Below are 13,605 nucleotides of genomic sequence, written 5' to 3' on the forward strand. Positions count from 1 at the left end.
ACTTTCTTTTATTGTACCTACGGTGGACTGGCACGAAAAGAACAGACATGTTTAATACGTTGTAATTTGTTTGTACGATAAGAGTTTTGAAAGGACATGATGTTTGCAAAGGGTATGAACCCATTGCGAATGGTAGTTATGCTTTTTGTGGAGCTGCATTATTTGTTATGCTATTTAGTACGTGAAGGAAAGAAGATAAACGAAGTTATATAGCTATTTACTTTATGGGACCATTTATCGTTGGGGAAATGATCCTATAAACTTATGTGGAAGCAAATACACTAAGGGCCTCGTTATAAGAGACACTTTCGTAGCTCGAGATAAATGTTTCAGATGTACATATTTCCTATCTACTTCTGTTTCCTTATTATTACCTATTTATACATATTCTCTTTTAGTCTCTGTTCGCAATTCCTACCTTTTTACACCTTTTTCGAATCTGCGCTATCTCTGACATGAAAATATCTGCACTGCCAGTTTTAAGTCGCATCGGAGTTTCATTTGAAACGGACACTTTCGACAGAAAAGAATCCGAGCACTTATATTGGGTAGGGGGAACCTGTGCGAAGTGAAACAATTAAGATTTAACAACTCACAGAAGCACAAAAATAACAGAAAGGGGCATATTTTTTTAACATATTCTGTTACACACTCTTGTTTTCTAAAATCCATAATAGAAAAGCTTTGTTACTTTAGAATTTGATGAAATATTTATTAAAAAATCTGCATTCTTTTGATCCACTGGTGGGGTAGAGTGAAAAATAAGTCACAAAGTAAAGAAGTCAGAGAATTTCAAGTAGGTTTATTGAATATGAGCTTATAAAAAATATGTTAAACTTGTCTGTAAAAAAAGATTTTAAAATTGAGAAAAAATTAAAATACATTTAAAATACACAAAAATAAATAATATGCAAAAAACTAAATAAAGTTATAGGAAAAGAACAGAAAACAATTTATTATATGTGCTCTGATTGGTGTTACGTATGTGGATTTTTCCCCATACGCCGCTCTCAACCACTTTTCGAGCTCGCGTCTACGAAGGGAAAACGCCCTAAAAATCCTTTTGCTTATCACATACCACTAAGGGGGGTCATGATCTCGACCATCTGGATCACGACCATGGGAACGGGAGTGACACGACGACGACCCCGAAGAATTTCCTTATATGGAAATTTCAAATGCATCCCCACTCATTTTTGGGACTATATAAACCCTTTGGTTTCTACCCTCTGCGGTTAAAAGCAGTACAGTTACGCGTAGAGTAACGTTGTGTCACGCTCGTACCGAGTCGGTTGAATTCAGTAAGATCGAGCTAAAGTCTCTGTCGGAATCACAGTTGACCCCATAGAATCCGCGAGTTCGGTTTACATTCTATTGGGCACTTTGTAATAGCCGCTCGTACGCCCCGCATCGCCAGTGCGTCAACACCGAGCAAATTAGTGGTAATTTTCACACATTTATTACACTATTTAATCGCGACATTCACATTTGTACCAACTAATCTTGAATACACGAATGGTGTTCACTTCTAAATCGAGTTGATTCGTTAAAACCCATCTTTTACCCAGCGATCCTTATAAACTTAGTAGCGCTCACCCACTGATACAACTTTACCGCTCGAGTTGTATCAAATAAAAATTAAGAGTTACGAGGCATTAATAACATTTCCCGCGACTCCCTGATCTAGCATCAGGTTAGTTAGCAACCTTTCATCCAAATAAAGGAATTTTACCAACCTAGTGGCTCCCCGATTTCGCATCGGGTTCGTCCACGTGTAACCCTCCTACGGCTCCCTGATTTCGCATCAGGTTCGTCCGTATCCTACAGCTCCCTGGTTTCGCACCAGGTTCGTCTGTAAGTCTACCAACCTCCGAACAGCTCCCTGGTTTCGCACCAGGTTCGTCTGTGAATAATCCAACCTCCTAACAGCTCCTCGACTTCGCGTCGAGTTCGTCTGTGAACATCATCCTAGTGACACCCCGATTTCGCATCGGGTTCGTTCACGACGTTTCACCCTCCTGCGGCTCCCTGATTTCAAATCAGGTTCGTCCGCGCTTGACTCCATTCCTAGAGGCTCCCTGATTTCGCATCAGGTTCGTCCTCGCCGTCAATAATCCAAGCGGCTCCCTGATTTCGCATCAGGTTCGTCCGCGCACCTTACTAACAAATTCGTTAACCATATTCCTTGGGAAATACCCTTCTCGCCGGCCTCTCGCGTTGCCGCAGCCCCGGCTCGTAACATTGGTTTCACTCTGCCCCATCCACTTTGCCCCCCGATTCAGTGGAACAGAAATGTCTGAATTTCATGTACAATTTATAGGTCACAATGGTAATCGCATAATATGTTGAAATGAAGCCAATTTAAAACACTTCCATATAACCTGACTGATAAACAAAATGAATAACACCTATACAAATAAGACACCACCAACCTGACTTTAAAAATAACAATTTCTCTCATAAAATTAAAAAATTTGAATAGAAACCCTAAACATTCCACCAACAAGCGGTCTCACAAATGATAGTGATTGTTTCTGACTGACTGAACCATTATTTCACTTTGCCTCACCATTTCGCCGTTCTCCTGTTTCCCCTAGGTCTCTCGCGTGTAAAAAAATGATTATCCTACATCCTTGACGTCCTCTTTAACAAGGAACCACTGTATAAGTTTTCATCCTACCAATTTGTTTCTAATATCATCGAATGGCACCTGAAACGATCTCGAAGGACACTCCGTTCGCAAATAATATCGCGACGGAGAAAAATGTCCTTAAACGAAGGACTCACGGGTTCCCTATGCTTCACGTGTATGTACGCGATGGTAGAAACGTCCGGGCGGGCGTCGTTATTGCTCGATGCTGAGGTCAGTCTACGTGACCGACCAGATATTGCCTGCTACGACCACGGCTACCACCGTAGTCACCACCATTAACCGCCATGAGCTCACCACTGAGGCAATAATGCCACGCCTCGAAAGATACCCCCCTTGACCAGCATCTTTGTACCAATATAGTTTGCCATTTTCAACCATATTTTTTCCCTCGCCACTTACGTGCTTCCACTTGCCTCTTAAGCGAAAGGCAGTCCCCTTTTTCCCGATAGTAGGGGTACACTTCTTCCGTTGAACGATAAGAGAATCGCGACGGAGCTTACTGTGCGCGTACAATCAATTCTGATGTTTAGGCGAGTTCTATTCAAGCTTTGTTGTCGTTGTTAATCCTTCGACACTTAATGGGTTCGCTGGGGACACTGTTCAAGGTTCAGAAGTTACCATAACAATATCGTTGTTGGTTCATGATGGAAGTAATGCTTAGTTTGCCGAGGCATCGGTCTGCTACTCGGCCGAGGGAAAATCTTCCCCGCCGGATTACTCGGCCGAGCACTAGAATATGCGTTCAGACTGGGCGAGTGCTCGGCCCAGTGGGCTCACTCAGGTGTAAACTAAACACAGGAACATTACTCGTGTATAATCATTAAAAATGAGTAGCGTGGGGGTAAACAAATATTGAGCGCGATTCGAATGTTCCTTAGCTGCGAACTTTTCATATACAAAATAGGAAGCTTGAGAGGCATTCGTGTCTGCGTGTTTCGCGTTTGTTCCACTACTTGGTACATTCGTTGCGCGGAACCGAAGGGTGAGAGTGGCCTTTTTTCCCAGCCATAGTCGCAACCCTTTTCGATTCTTGGATGCCCCGCGCTTTTCGACCAGATGTAGGCTTGAATCCCATTCGTTAAGGCACAATGTCGCTTAATTTTCGAAAGCACTCCGCAGGAAAAGCCTGGCGGGTGGCAATTCAATCTTGGGCCCGCGGCGGTTCTATGAAAACGAAGCTTAATTCGCTGCCGCCTCGCTGACAGAGTCAGGTCGCGATGAAAACAAGAAGGCGGACAATCGGCAGAGCTATGCGTCCCGCGAGCCCCGTCTCTTTGCGCTGTGAATTAAGGAAAAATTAATTTTACGGCCACCCCAACTGATTGCCCTTGAGCTGCGACATCGATTGTCCACAATAGCCTCGCGGCAAAAGGGGTTGCCCTCGACGAACCATTGTGAGTTCTCCAACCCCAACTGTTGAATCCGTTTCGTATAACGTAGCAATTGACATGGGGAAAATTTGTACTTAGACGGATGAACGATAGGTCCCTTTCCTGTGATTACCTAGCAGTCCCTTCTATCGCAGGAGCGAAACCTATAAATAAGAAAGTAAGAGAAATTCATGAAACGTTGAATAAAGCAGAATTCCAAATTCCTCCTTCGACTAAGCTAACAAGGAGAGTATTTTAGGTGTCCGCCTCCGATCATTTTGATTTTTGGATATGTTATAGAGGACCGAAAAATAAGAAATACGTGTTTTTTTATTTCCCCCCGTTTTCATATTTGGGGGGTGAAAGCTGCGTTCAAAGTTAGGGTTGAAAAATCATTTTTGTGGACTTTTGAAAATCTGGCGAGTCAGTCATATTTCGTATTCAAAGACACAAAACTCGTCCATCGACATGTGAAGCAAACGTTTTGGAAATGTTACGTTTGTCTCCGCTCTCGCTTACTTATCTGCAGTTGCAATCAAATTCAAATGTACTTGCACCTATTATTTCACTAGGGGATATCAAGAGACCCTAAACTAACGGCACTGAATCTTCTTTTATGTCTCGTTTGGCCGTCTGACGATCGCGTCTCGTTCACCCCCTTCGACCACAGAGAGCTTCGAAATTTCCAGGGCTCCGCGTCCAGACAGATTTTCCCCGGGAAAATCATAAACTCGAGGAGAATTTCATCCCCCGATAATTCGCTTCTGGGTGGAAGAGCGCGGACTCGCTGGTCCTCGGCAAGAACGAGACGCGATATAAGATCGGTCTGGACGTCCGAGGGACGAGGGAGCGTCGAAGTCGGGCGTCGACGTCGGCGTCCGTCCACCGGATGGAAACAAAGGATAACGAGGCGCGAAAATCGCTTAACGCGATTGGCCATCGATCCTATGGGAAACTTATCTTGCCCGTTGCTCACTCGCCGAGCCAATAAAGGATCCCTCGGCCTTTCCACGGGATTAAATATCTCGGGGCAATTTACCTCCTTCGACCTCCTCTCTTCCTACGCCCCCCGCCCGCCCTCCCGCTCCTTCCTTCCGCCTTGCCGTCTCCTCTCTTCTTCTCCTCGCTCTTCTTTTCCCGTCAGAACGTCGACGCCCACGCCGAGATTTCTCCGCCGAAAGACCGATCGTTTCCGCAGCGGGAGAACGTAAAAGAGGAGCCGCTCGAAAAGGAGAGTCCCGCTCCCTTCTTGAGACGTTACTGCGCGTCGGTTCGCCTCCTTTATTGTTTCTTATTTCCGATCAGCCTGATTTTCTTTCAGCCCCGCGACCCTCGCGTGCTCCTTCTTCCTTTTATCTTCTTTCTTGGCACGCTGCTTGTCGCAGTTTAAGGATTAGCTTGTTAGCAAAGCGGCAGGGGTTGTTGCTCGAAATACGCAAGTTTTTGTGCGAGGAATGGGGAGCCTGTGGATCTTCTCAGAAGCCGCATTAAATATGCAGCAGCGCAACGTAAGGAATTCGGCGAGAGAGGCTCTGCCAGTAGTTTCTGTACCGCTGTTACATTTGTACAGGTCAGTAATTCATTACTTGGACTACTTAGCCGCGCAGCAACACCACTTTGATTTGTAATAAGGAGAACAGTGTGGAGTGCCGTTTTTCACGATATTTAAAGGACATTTTAAATACTGTGAAATCAAAGGAACACAGTTTGGGTAGAATCTAGATTGTAGCGCGATCTGTTTAGGAGATTTCACTTTCAGTGACTTCGTCAGGGAATTGATATGAGAATTCATAGTAGATTCAACAGAAATACGAAAATGGTAACTCAAAAATGACGCTGGAAGGTGTGACCGCGGAGGGTTAAGGTACCCAGTATTTAATAAAGAAACATTTTAACACTTTCACAGTAAATTTAAGCTCATTGCTGACCCTTTTCAATTTCCCGAATATTCACAGATTCTTGAAAGTCCTCACGATTATATCTTGTAAGTAGAAACAAAATCCTTCCAATCAGATTCTTAATCTCACGCGCGATAGTGGATGAAAATTGTGAACTACATACTGCATACGTTCAAGCTGCAGATCACGCGTTACAGGAATGTCTGCGACAATCCAAGGCTGCAGCAATCCAGACGTTTGCGAACGTGTGAAGGAATCGGTGTAGCAGTCGACTGGACCTTTAATCGATTTTAAGAGACAATATATAGAGCGTGCACGCGATGCTCGTCAAAGGATATCGCAAAAAGTGCTCGATCTCCCAGATTGGTGGAACATCCTTTTTGCCCAGTCTTTCGAGGGGCCTGTTCCTCGGCAAAGCGAAAAGAAGCCGCGTCTCTTCGTTCTAGCATCCAATAAACCGGCAGAAATAGAAGGATGTATGCTCTCTGGAGCATGGAGGAGCGCTTAGAGAAGCGTTTTAGGTTCTTGCTGGTGTGCCAGGAAAGAAAAACCCCTTAGCTGCGGTCGTAGAACGTTTTCGTGCTTCCACTCCGCCGTGTAACTTCTTCCGCGCTGGGTCAATGTTCCCCAACGAGTCCCGTAAATATCGCTTCTTGCAAATTTCTCTCGAGCTTCTTCGGCGCGCGGCGTTTCCTTTCCCACTGCCTCCTGGAAGGTGTCTCTTACAATTGACTGTTCGCCAACCAAATTTTGCCTCGCAGTCGATAGACAGGATCGCACGATTCGGAGCGGTATATCCTTGCGCAGGCAAATAGGTTGAGATTGTGGGGTGGGTGTAAAAATATTTAGGGCAAGATTTGTGGAAGAACTGAACTTGTATCCCTTTTTAATTTTTTTTCAACACTCCACTGTGACACGAGCAAAATTTTTGGGAGTTAATACTTTTGTAAACACGAAGCGTAGGAAAAAGAGGAACATTTATTTATTCGCTAAAATCCCTTTAACATAAAAAACATCTCGTAGGTGCATTATGTTTACAACTGATGGATAAAAGGTTGGTTTGAATCAGTTCATGAGTTCCTAGCGAGTGATCTTCATCTGGTGGGAAATGAATAGGGAGATATCTGTAATATACTCGTGTAACAATGGAATCGTTAAAGAGGTTCTGCGTTAATCGCGCGCGTGAACGTAACGCCAGGTAAATAAAGTAGCGAAGGTAGGAAACGGTTTCACAGCTGGCTTATTTGAAACTTCCGCGCGCAATCGAGGTGAGGTGACCGAGCACAAAAGATCAGGTAGCGCGCCGTTTAAACACGGACGGGCGTGTACCGCCTCGGGACGTATTTAAACACATAAATCGTGCGCTCGCGGAACCACCTGATCTTTGCAGGTAGCTGGTAAAACCTCTCGAGCGCTCTGTACGCTCGGTTCTTCTTCGTGTCCGTGGTGATGAAAATTAAAGGAAACGCGACGGCGGGTGTGCAGACGCGATCAACTGCAACGCATCCGCAAACACCTGCATTTTTGTCGCAAAACTTGTCGTAATTCTTACGATTATAACTCTGCCACTACAAAACAAGGACTGTATACTATCTTTCATACAGGAGCAGTGACTTAATGTTGCGAAACTGGATATACTTGTTTATCCCGAGGTTTTTGTCATTTTTTGTAATTTTATATACTCTGCAAATAAGATTTTATCCATATCACGTGCATTGATATACGTACTGAAAATACTTGAGTGCTTCGTTCCGAAGAAAAAGTCAAAATTTTGCTGTCTAAATAGAAATAAAAATTGGGGTATCTCAGCGGGGTCGGCCACAGGAAGGAGGGTGGAGTGGGTGCAAGGCACCCCCCTCCTCAAAAAAGTAAAATGAAGAAAAGAGAAAATAAAAAAAATGGGAACGATCATTTTTTATTTGATTAAAATTAAGAAAAAATCAACTTAGAACATAATTTCTAATATAATAATATAATAATCTACTATTATTACAGATATGGCAATAAAAAGTCACATTTCAATATGTTAATGTTTATTTCTTTCATTTTATTTTCTTCATTATTGCCATTATCACCCTTTTTTTTCGTGATTTCATTCTGTGAACAGGTGTAATGTTTTTTTACCGTTGAGAAATATTTTGGGGCCCCAAAAATATTTCTACCACCTCCGGGTCTCTTTCTAGAGAAAGCCGGCCCTGTATGTCGGAGCCCACTTCACCAGTTAAATAACAAACTTTCCACCTCACCACTTGAGCGTTAAAATATCTCAACATATACACGACGCATCTTATAAATCTTAATCAAAATAAAAAGCATACCCCATATTTGGTTCGACGAGGGTGTAGCGCAAAAATAGTTTCAGAAATCCTGAAATTCTTGCAGCTGTACGTAAAACATTCTGACATCAAGTACAGCTGGGAAATGCAACTAAATAGCCCGGACAAAGATAATAATTCAGATGAACAACAAATTCCTTGGACCCACATTGGACTCGAAGTAACTCAAAACTGTTCGCAGATCAGACGCAACTCAGAGACTTCTTAACGAACGTCAGTGCCTGTTGCACCGTTAAACCTGTTAATCACTGCATCACTTTGACCGAAAGTTCGCAGCACGCGGCAGCTCCCCGTTTATAGGCACGCGCGAATGAGCGCTGCCGCTGATTCTGCCGCCAGAAACACGTAGAGATGTGCGTTACGAGCTTGCTCGCTCGCTCAAGTTTGCAGGGTTTCGCGTACTCGTGAAGCTACCTGCGCATCCTGGTTTATGAGTCATCCAGTTGATCCACTCCACGATATCGCACCGCGCGCCTGGATACTATGGATCATGGCCCGCGAATCGGTTCCCACGCGTTCTGACTCGCTGGGCTCGTTCTTGAATGGTTATTAACAGATCCCGAGCCCTTTGTCACGGGATATCGCTGTAACGGCACACCTGGAAATCGTGTTGTGCTATGTAAACGATCCCTGGTTCACGGTAACGTTTGGAAACTACTGTATCTGGGCGCGTGTCAGTTGCTCGGCCCTCTTGCCCGGGCTTGTCTGCAAAAATACAAGCGTCCAATTGACCCAGACCTAACCCAGACCTTGTAGCAACAGAGGTGCAGTTCCATCTGTATACAGTTCGAGTAAATTAGAGAAAACTGTTTAGAGAATTATCACTTTGACTTGACATTAAAAAGGTACCACTAATTGAAAAACATACATCTTCGCACAATAAGTAATATTTATTGAGTTGATAAGTTTTTGTTTCTATTTTTGGCAAAAAAATATTCTATAATAAAAATATTAATATTAATATTTCTATTGTTCTTTACTTGCAAACGATGGAGAATTTTTTGTTTACGTATATTACACGTCGTAACTCAAAGACTGTCAAAAATGCAGTTGCAACCCTCTTGATGCAAGGTTCTCAATTCAGAGCTCCGCCTTTTCTGTCGCTAGATTTTATCTGTACGTTTACAAGCTTGTTAAAGGATTTCCACCAATCGCACACAATTCAAGTGTACCTATACTCATTTCAGTCGTCGAGATGTGAGCTATAAAATTGCAGTGTAATATTGCTGGGGAAAGTATTTGCTGTTCAGAGTTTGCTCAGTAAACATGTCCTGTGATAAAGCGCGAAGGGCCACTTTGCACGAATGCTAGATGGAGAAATTCGAAACGGAGGCAGATGGAAATGCAAAGATGAAAATGAGCGCAGTGCAAAGATGGTTTAAAAAATTTTGATCAAAGGATCGTAACGCTGATGGCGTTATTCAAGGCAATTTGGCAGCAGGTCGATTATTAACAACACACGAACTTTCCACGGAACTGGATATGTGGCACAGTCAACGACAGTGGAACAAATGAAAATTTCAGTCAAACAAACTGATTTCTCATCTCTCTGTAACAAAAAGACAGATTTTGCCGACCAACCTAATAGAATACGCACGGATTTCGATGTTAGGGGGAGTTGGATAATATAATTTACATTGCGAGTGGTTTTCTTCCGATATGACAAGATCGTATTTCACCGTGCTGAATTTCCCTTAAACGGCGCGGAGAAAAACAGGGAGGCGAAGGGGAGGAGGAAGGAAGAGCCAGAACGAGGAACCACGAATGTGGTATGGAACGAGGTTGTGTCGGAGGGTGGAAAAGGCAATGTCCAGTTATTGACCGGCGGAAGGAGAGTGTCTCATCCACCTCCGACGCTTTTCCTCGCTATTCTGGAGCCATCCTCTTCCGTGAATCCGTCAGGCAAACGAACTTTTAAAACCTTCTAGGACAGCTGTGGCTGGAAACGGCACCAACTTGCAGTTGGTGTTTCTATTACAGGGACACCAAAAATTGCATTCGTAACTGTTCTTCTTCGTAGCTCTACTCCATCTGTTGCTCGTCGAATTTTCAACGTATTCTTCTGGAACTAGGTGTGTAGAAAAAAAATTGCGAATGCATAAACCTTTCGTTCCTTTTGCAACGTCCCAGTGAAAGTGTCACGAAGATGTAAAAATTGTAGAGCATCGGGTGACGCGTGGAGAAAGCATTTTCGAGGATTTATAAGAATTACATTTTCGTCTTTTTACGCCTTTCGTTTTTCGCAAAGCGACGATCAGTGGCTCGGCAACACCCCCAATGAAAGTGCCATTATTATGCAAAGGCTGTTGCCTAGAGAGCGCCAGTTGACTCCAGCCAAGGAAGTAACACGCCAAGAAAAGAATTTCGAGGCTTAAAACGGTTTGGAAAGCCTTCCTCTCGCAATTTCGATCGGTCTTTCATGTTTCCGAGGCGATGACCAGTGGTCCCCCAGGGCCTTCGCCCTGTCGTAAGGACGTCCGCTGTGCTCCTCTTGAAGCAGGACAACGATTGCCGGGAGTCTTCCTTGATATCCGATCCAATAATCCGATGCCGAGACGTCGTTGAAGCGTGAAATTATGGGCATTGACACGGTACCATGGATTCTTCTCCAGGGGGATCGGATGCAGCGTTGAGGCTGAAAGGAAGCGAAACAAGTCGCGAAAGGATGAAACTGTCTCGGAAGGATCGTAACCCCGGACGGTTTCCTTTTCGTCTTATCGGGGATTTCGTTGAGCAGCGTCTAAACGCGTTGAAAAATATCTTGAAGCATATTAACAGCGCTGATGGACAGCATTGCCTTTTCATATCTTTATTAAATACATATGCTGTAAAATTAATAGCCCTGTGAGATAATATTTCATTTCAAACCGGGACATTGCGTGATCAAATTAATTTCGTTTTAAATTAACTATTGTGACGTTTTAAATAACATGTACTTTCGAATTCGTGGATAGTAAAATAGCCAGATACGATTAAGTTTGCGAGGAGAGTATTTATTTATATTCTTGATGCTTCTGGGACCAAAGACTTCGTATGTTCAGGGTGTCCCAGTATAAGTGGGAAATATTTTAGGGGTGACTTCAGCGCATCGAAACGATAAAAAAAGTTCATGTAAACGTAGGTCCCGTTTGACTTTGCTTTCGAGTTATAGCGAATTTTGTATCGCAATAATTGTTTCGTTAGATGGGCATAATTCTGTAAACACTACCCGAAAACAAAACAAAAATCAAATAGGATTTTTTTACTATTTAGATGTGCTGAAGTCACCCCTAAAATATTTGCCAGCTATTTGGCACATCCTTTTTACGAAGGTAGTTGCAGTGCAAACAAAGCCTCAAAGTAGTTTTCAGATGAATATACGATATATTCAGAAACCTTTAAAAAAGAACCCCTACTAATACAATCCATCATAACAAATTGAACGACATCCGTCCGTGAATACTTCCACAGTGCCACGAGAAGTTACCTAACCAAGTTAACGCATACCGACTGTTTCGCGTTAAACTTTTCTTTGGCGAAATCGACATCAAGAGATCGCGACCAAAAGCGATTTTTACAATTTAATTAAATCGTCCAGCGTACTTGGTTCGCAGCGATAAATAGTTGAAGGCAGTAGAAATGACATAAGAATCTCAAGACTTTCAGAAATCTCATAAGAAGAACATAATTCAGTTGCACTTCTTATTATCAAACGTCAGAGGACAGCTAATGCGTTAAATGAAATAAAAGAGGGTGGCGACGAATACGTAGGAAAATGCGTATACGTCGTCCAATGGAAGCCAACGAACGCGTAGAGATAGAGAATCAGGCCCACACACACACACACACACACGGTTGGGGGCAAGGAGAACAGGACACGACGACGGGGGATGTAATAATCTGCGTCCGCATTGTCCGTCTTGCCGGCATGGCCGAGTCCTTTGACATCTCACGGAGTTTAATTAAACTCGAGCGTATAATAGCTGCCCGTCGAGAAGGCGACCCGAGGTCCAACGTCGTTGTCCGACGCCCTGCTACCGAACGCAGCATCGCGTCTAACATTTCGCCGCCACCTTCGTTGTTTTGTCCCCCTCGTCTAGTCCACGACGTCCGTCGAACGTAGGGGCTGCTTCGACGCCGTTATTGTATTATCCTTGAGGATATATCCTGCCAATCTCGGCGTCGCGAGCTGGCGACGTTGCTGGACGCTCTTAACGCGGGGTTGACTGTTCAGCTTGGACGTTGCGCTTCGAACATTCCTGATGACCACTGATCTCGATATTTGCCTGATTTTTGGGGGACTCATCAGATATATAGCTAATATCTTGACGATGCAAAGTGGTAGAGAAGGAAACAATGCATTTAAGTACTGTCAGGTGTATATGCACTGTCCTTTGTTTGCACAAAGTGTGATATTAATTGTTAGTACAGATCGAATATTTCTCACTGCTTTTAATTTAAAATACCAAATGCAGTTACAGTTCTTCGATAAATTTGCCACGTTTTTCGTCGTTACTTCACGCAGGGTAGGTGTCCTAATATGTTACCAACCGCAGTGGACGAGGTATCAATCCTAGAACACAAATGTTATTCAATATTCTTCTAGCACAAACGTTCGCAAAATTTACCACTGAATTCGGGTTCTAATTTTTAGTACACAATGTTGCAAATTTTATCTTCGCTTCACAGTTTTATTAGCGCCCTATGTTCCCCGCGAAATGCTTTGTTGCAAGCAACGCAAAAAGTAGTCCTCATCCTGCCCAAAGCTTTGTCAATCGTGGCCATTGTTTTTGAAAGTACAAAATGCTTAGTGCGTTTTTCATTCTGCGTCGCGAGTGGTTTGCTTCTGTACTCGTGTAGGATTTGAACGTGATGGAGGTTTAAAGAAAGGGCACCATTGGAAACAAACTGTTAGAGTAGGTATATTAACAATTGCAAACAAAATACGTCAATTTGCTTTGAATATACACACACGACTGATGTCTTCTTACACGTTTACTATACATCCACCATAACCATCTTGCTCATTTCATTTTCTCTCAAATAATCGATCATACTTGCTCGTGGTTAAAGTGGTCACGTTTCGTGACGAACAACCATCACTTATTGCTAGGAGGAGGGTAGCCTCCGACTGAAAGGGACGGACCATAAACTCGATTAATCAATTAAAGTTTTCGAGGCCACGGCGAATTTACCAAACAAGAAAGCATTACTCCTGGAATTAAACATTATCCGAACAGTTGTGAGTCCGCGGCACCTACTGCAACCGTTTAATTTCATTAGGCGTATCTGCTCGGCGGTCGAACTACATAGAGATTATTCGAAGAGGCGACGAGGGTGGCCACTCGCCTTCGTGTTTTCCTCTTTCA

General features: G+C 43.5%; 1 protein-coding gene across 9 annotated transcripts in view; it reads left to right on the plus strand.

Moving 5' to 3' along the window:
* Scalloped (TEA domain transcription factor 1 homolog scalloped) overlaps positions 1 to 13,605 on the plus strand; it is a 189,553-nt gene that overhangs the window by 140,840 nt on the left and 35,108 nt on the right. The window lies entirely within an intron of this gene.

This window comes from Andrena cerasifolii, chromosome 6 (assembly GCF_050908995.1).
Source record: "Andrena cerasifolii isolate SP2316 chromosome 6, iyAndCera1_principal, whole genome shotgun sequence".
In the NCBI taxonomy this organism is placed as follows: Eukaryota; Metazoa; Arthropoda; class Insecta; order Hymenoptera; family Andrenidae; genus Andrena; species Andrena cerasifolii.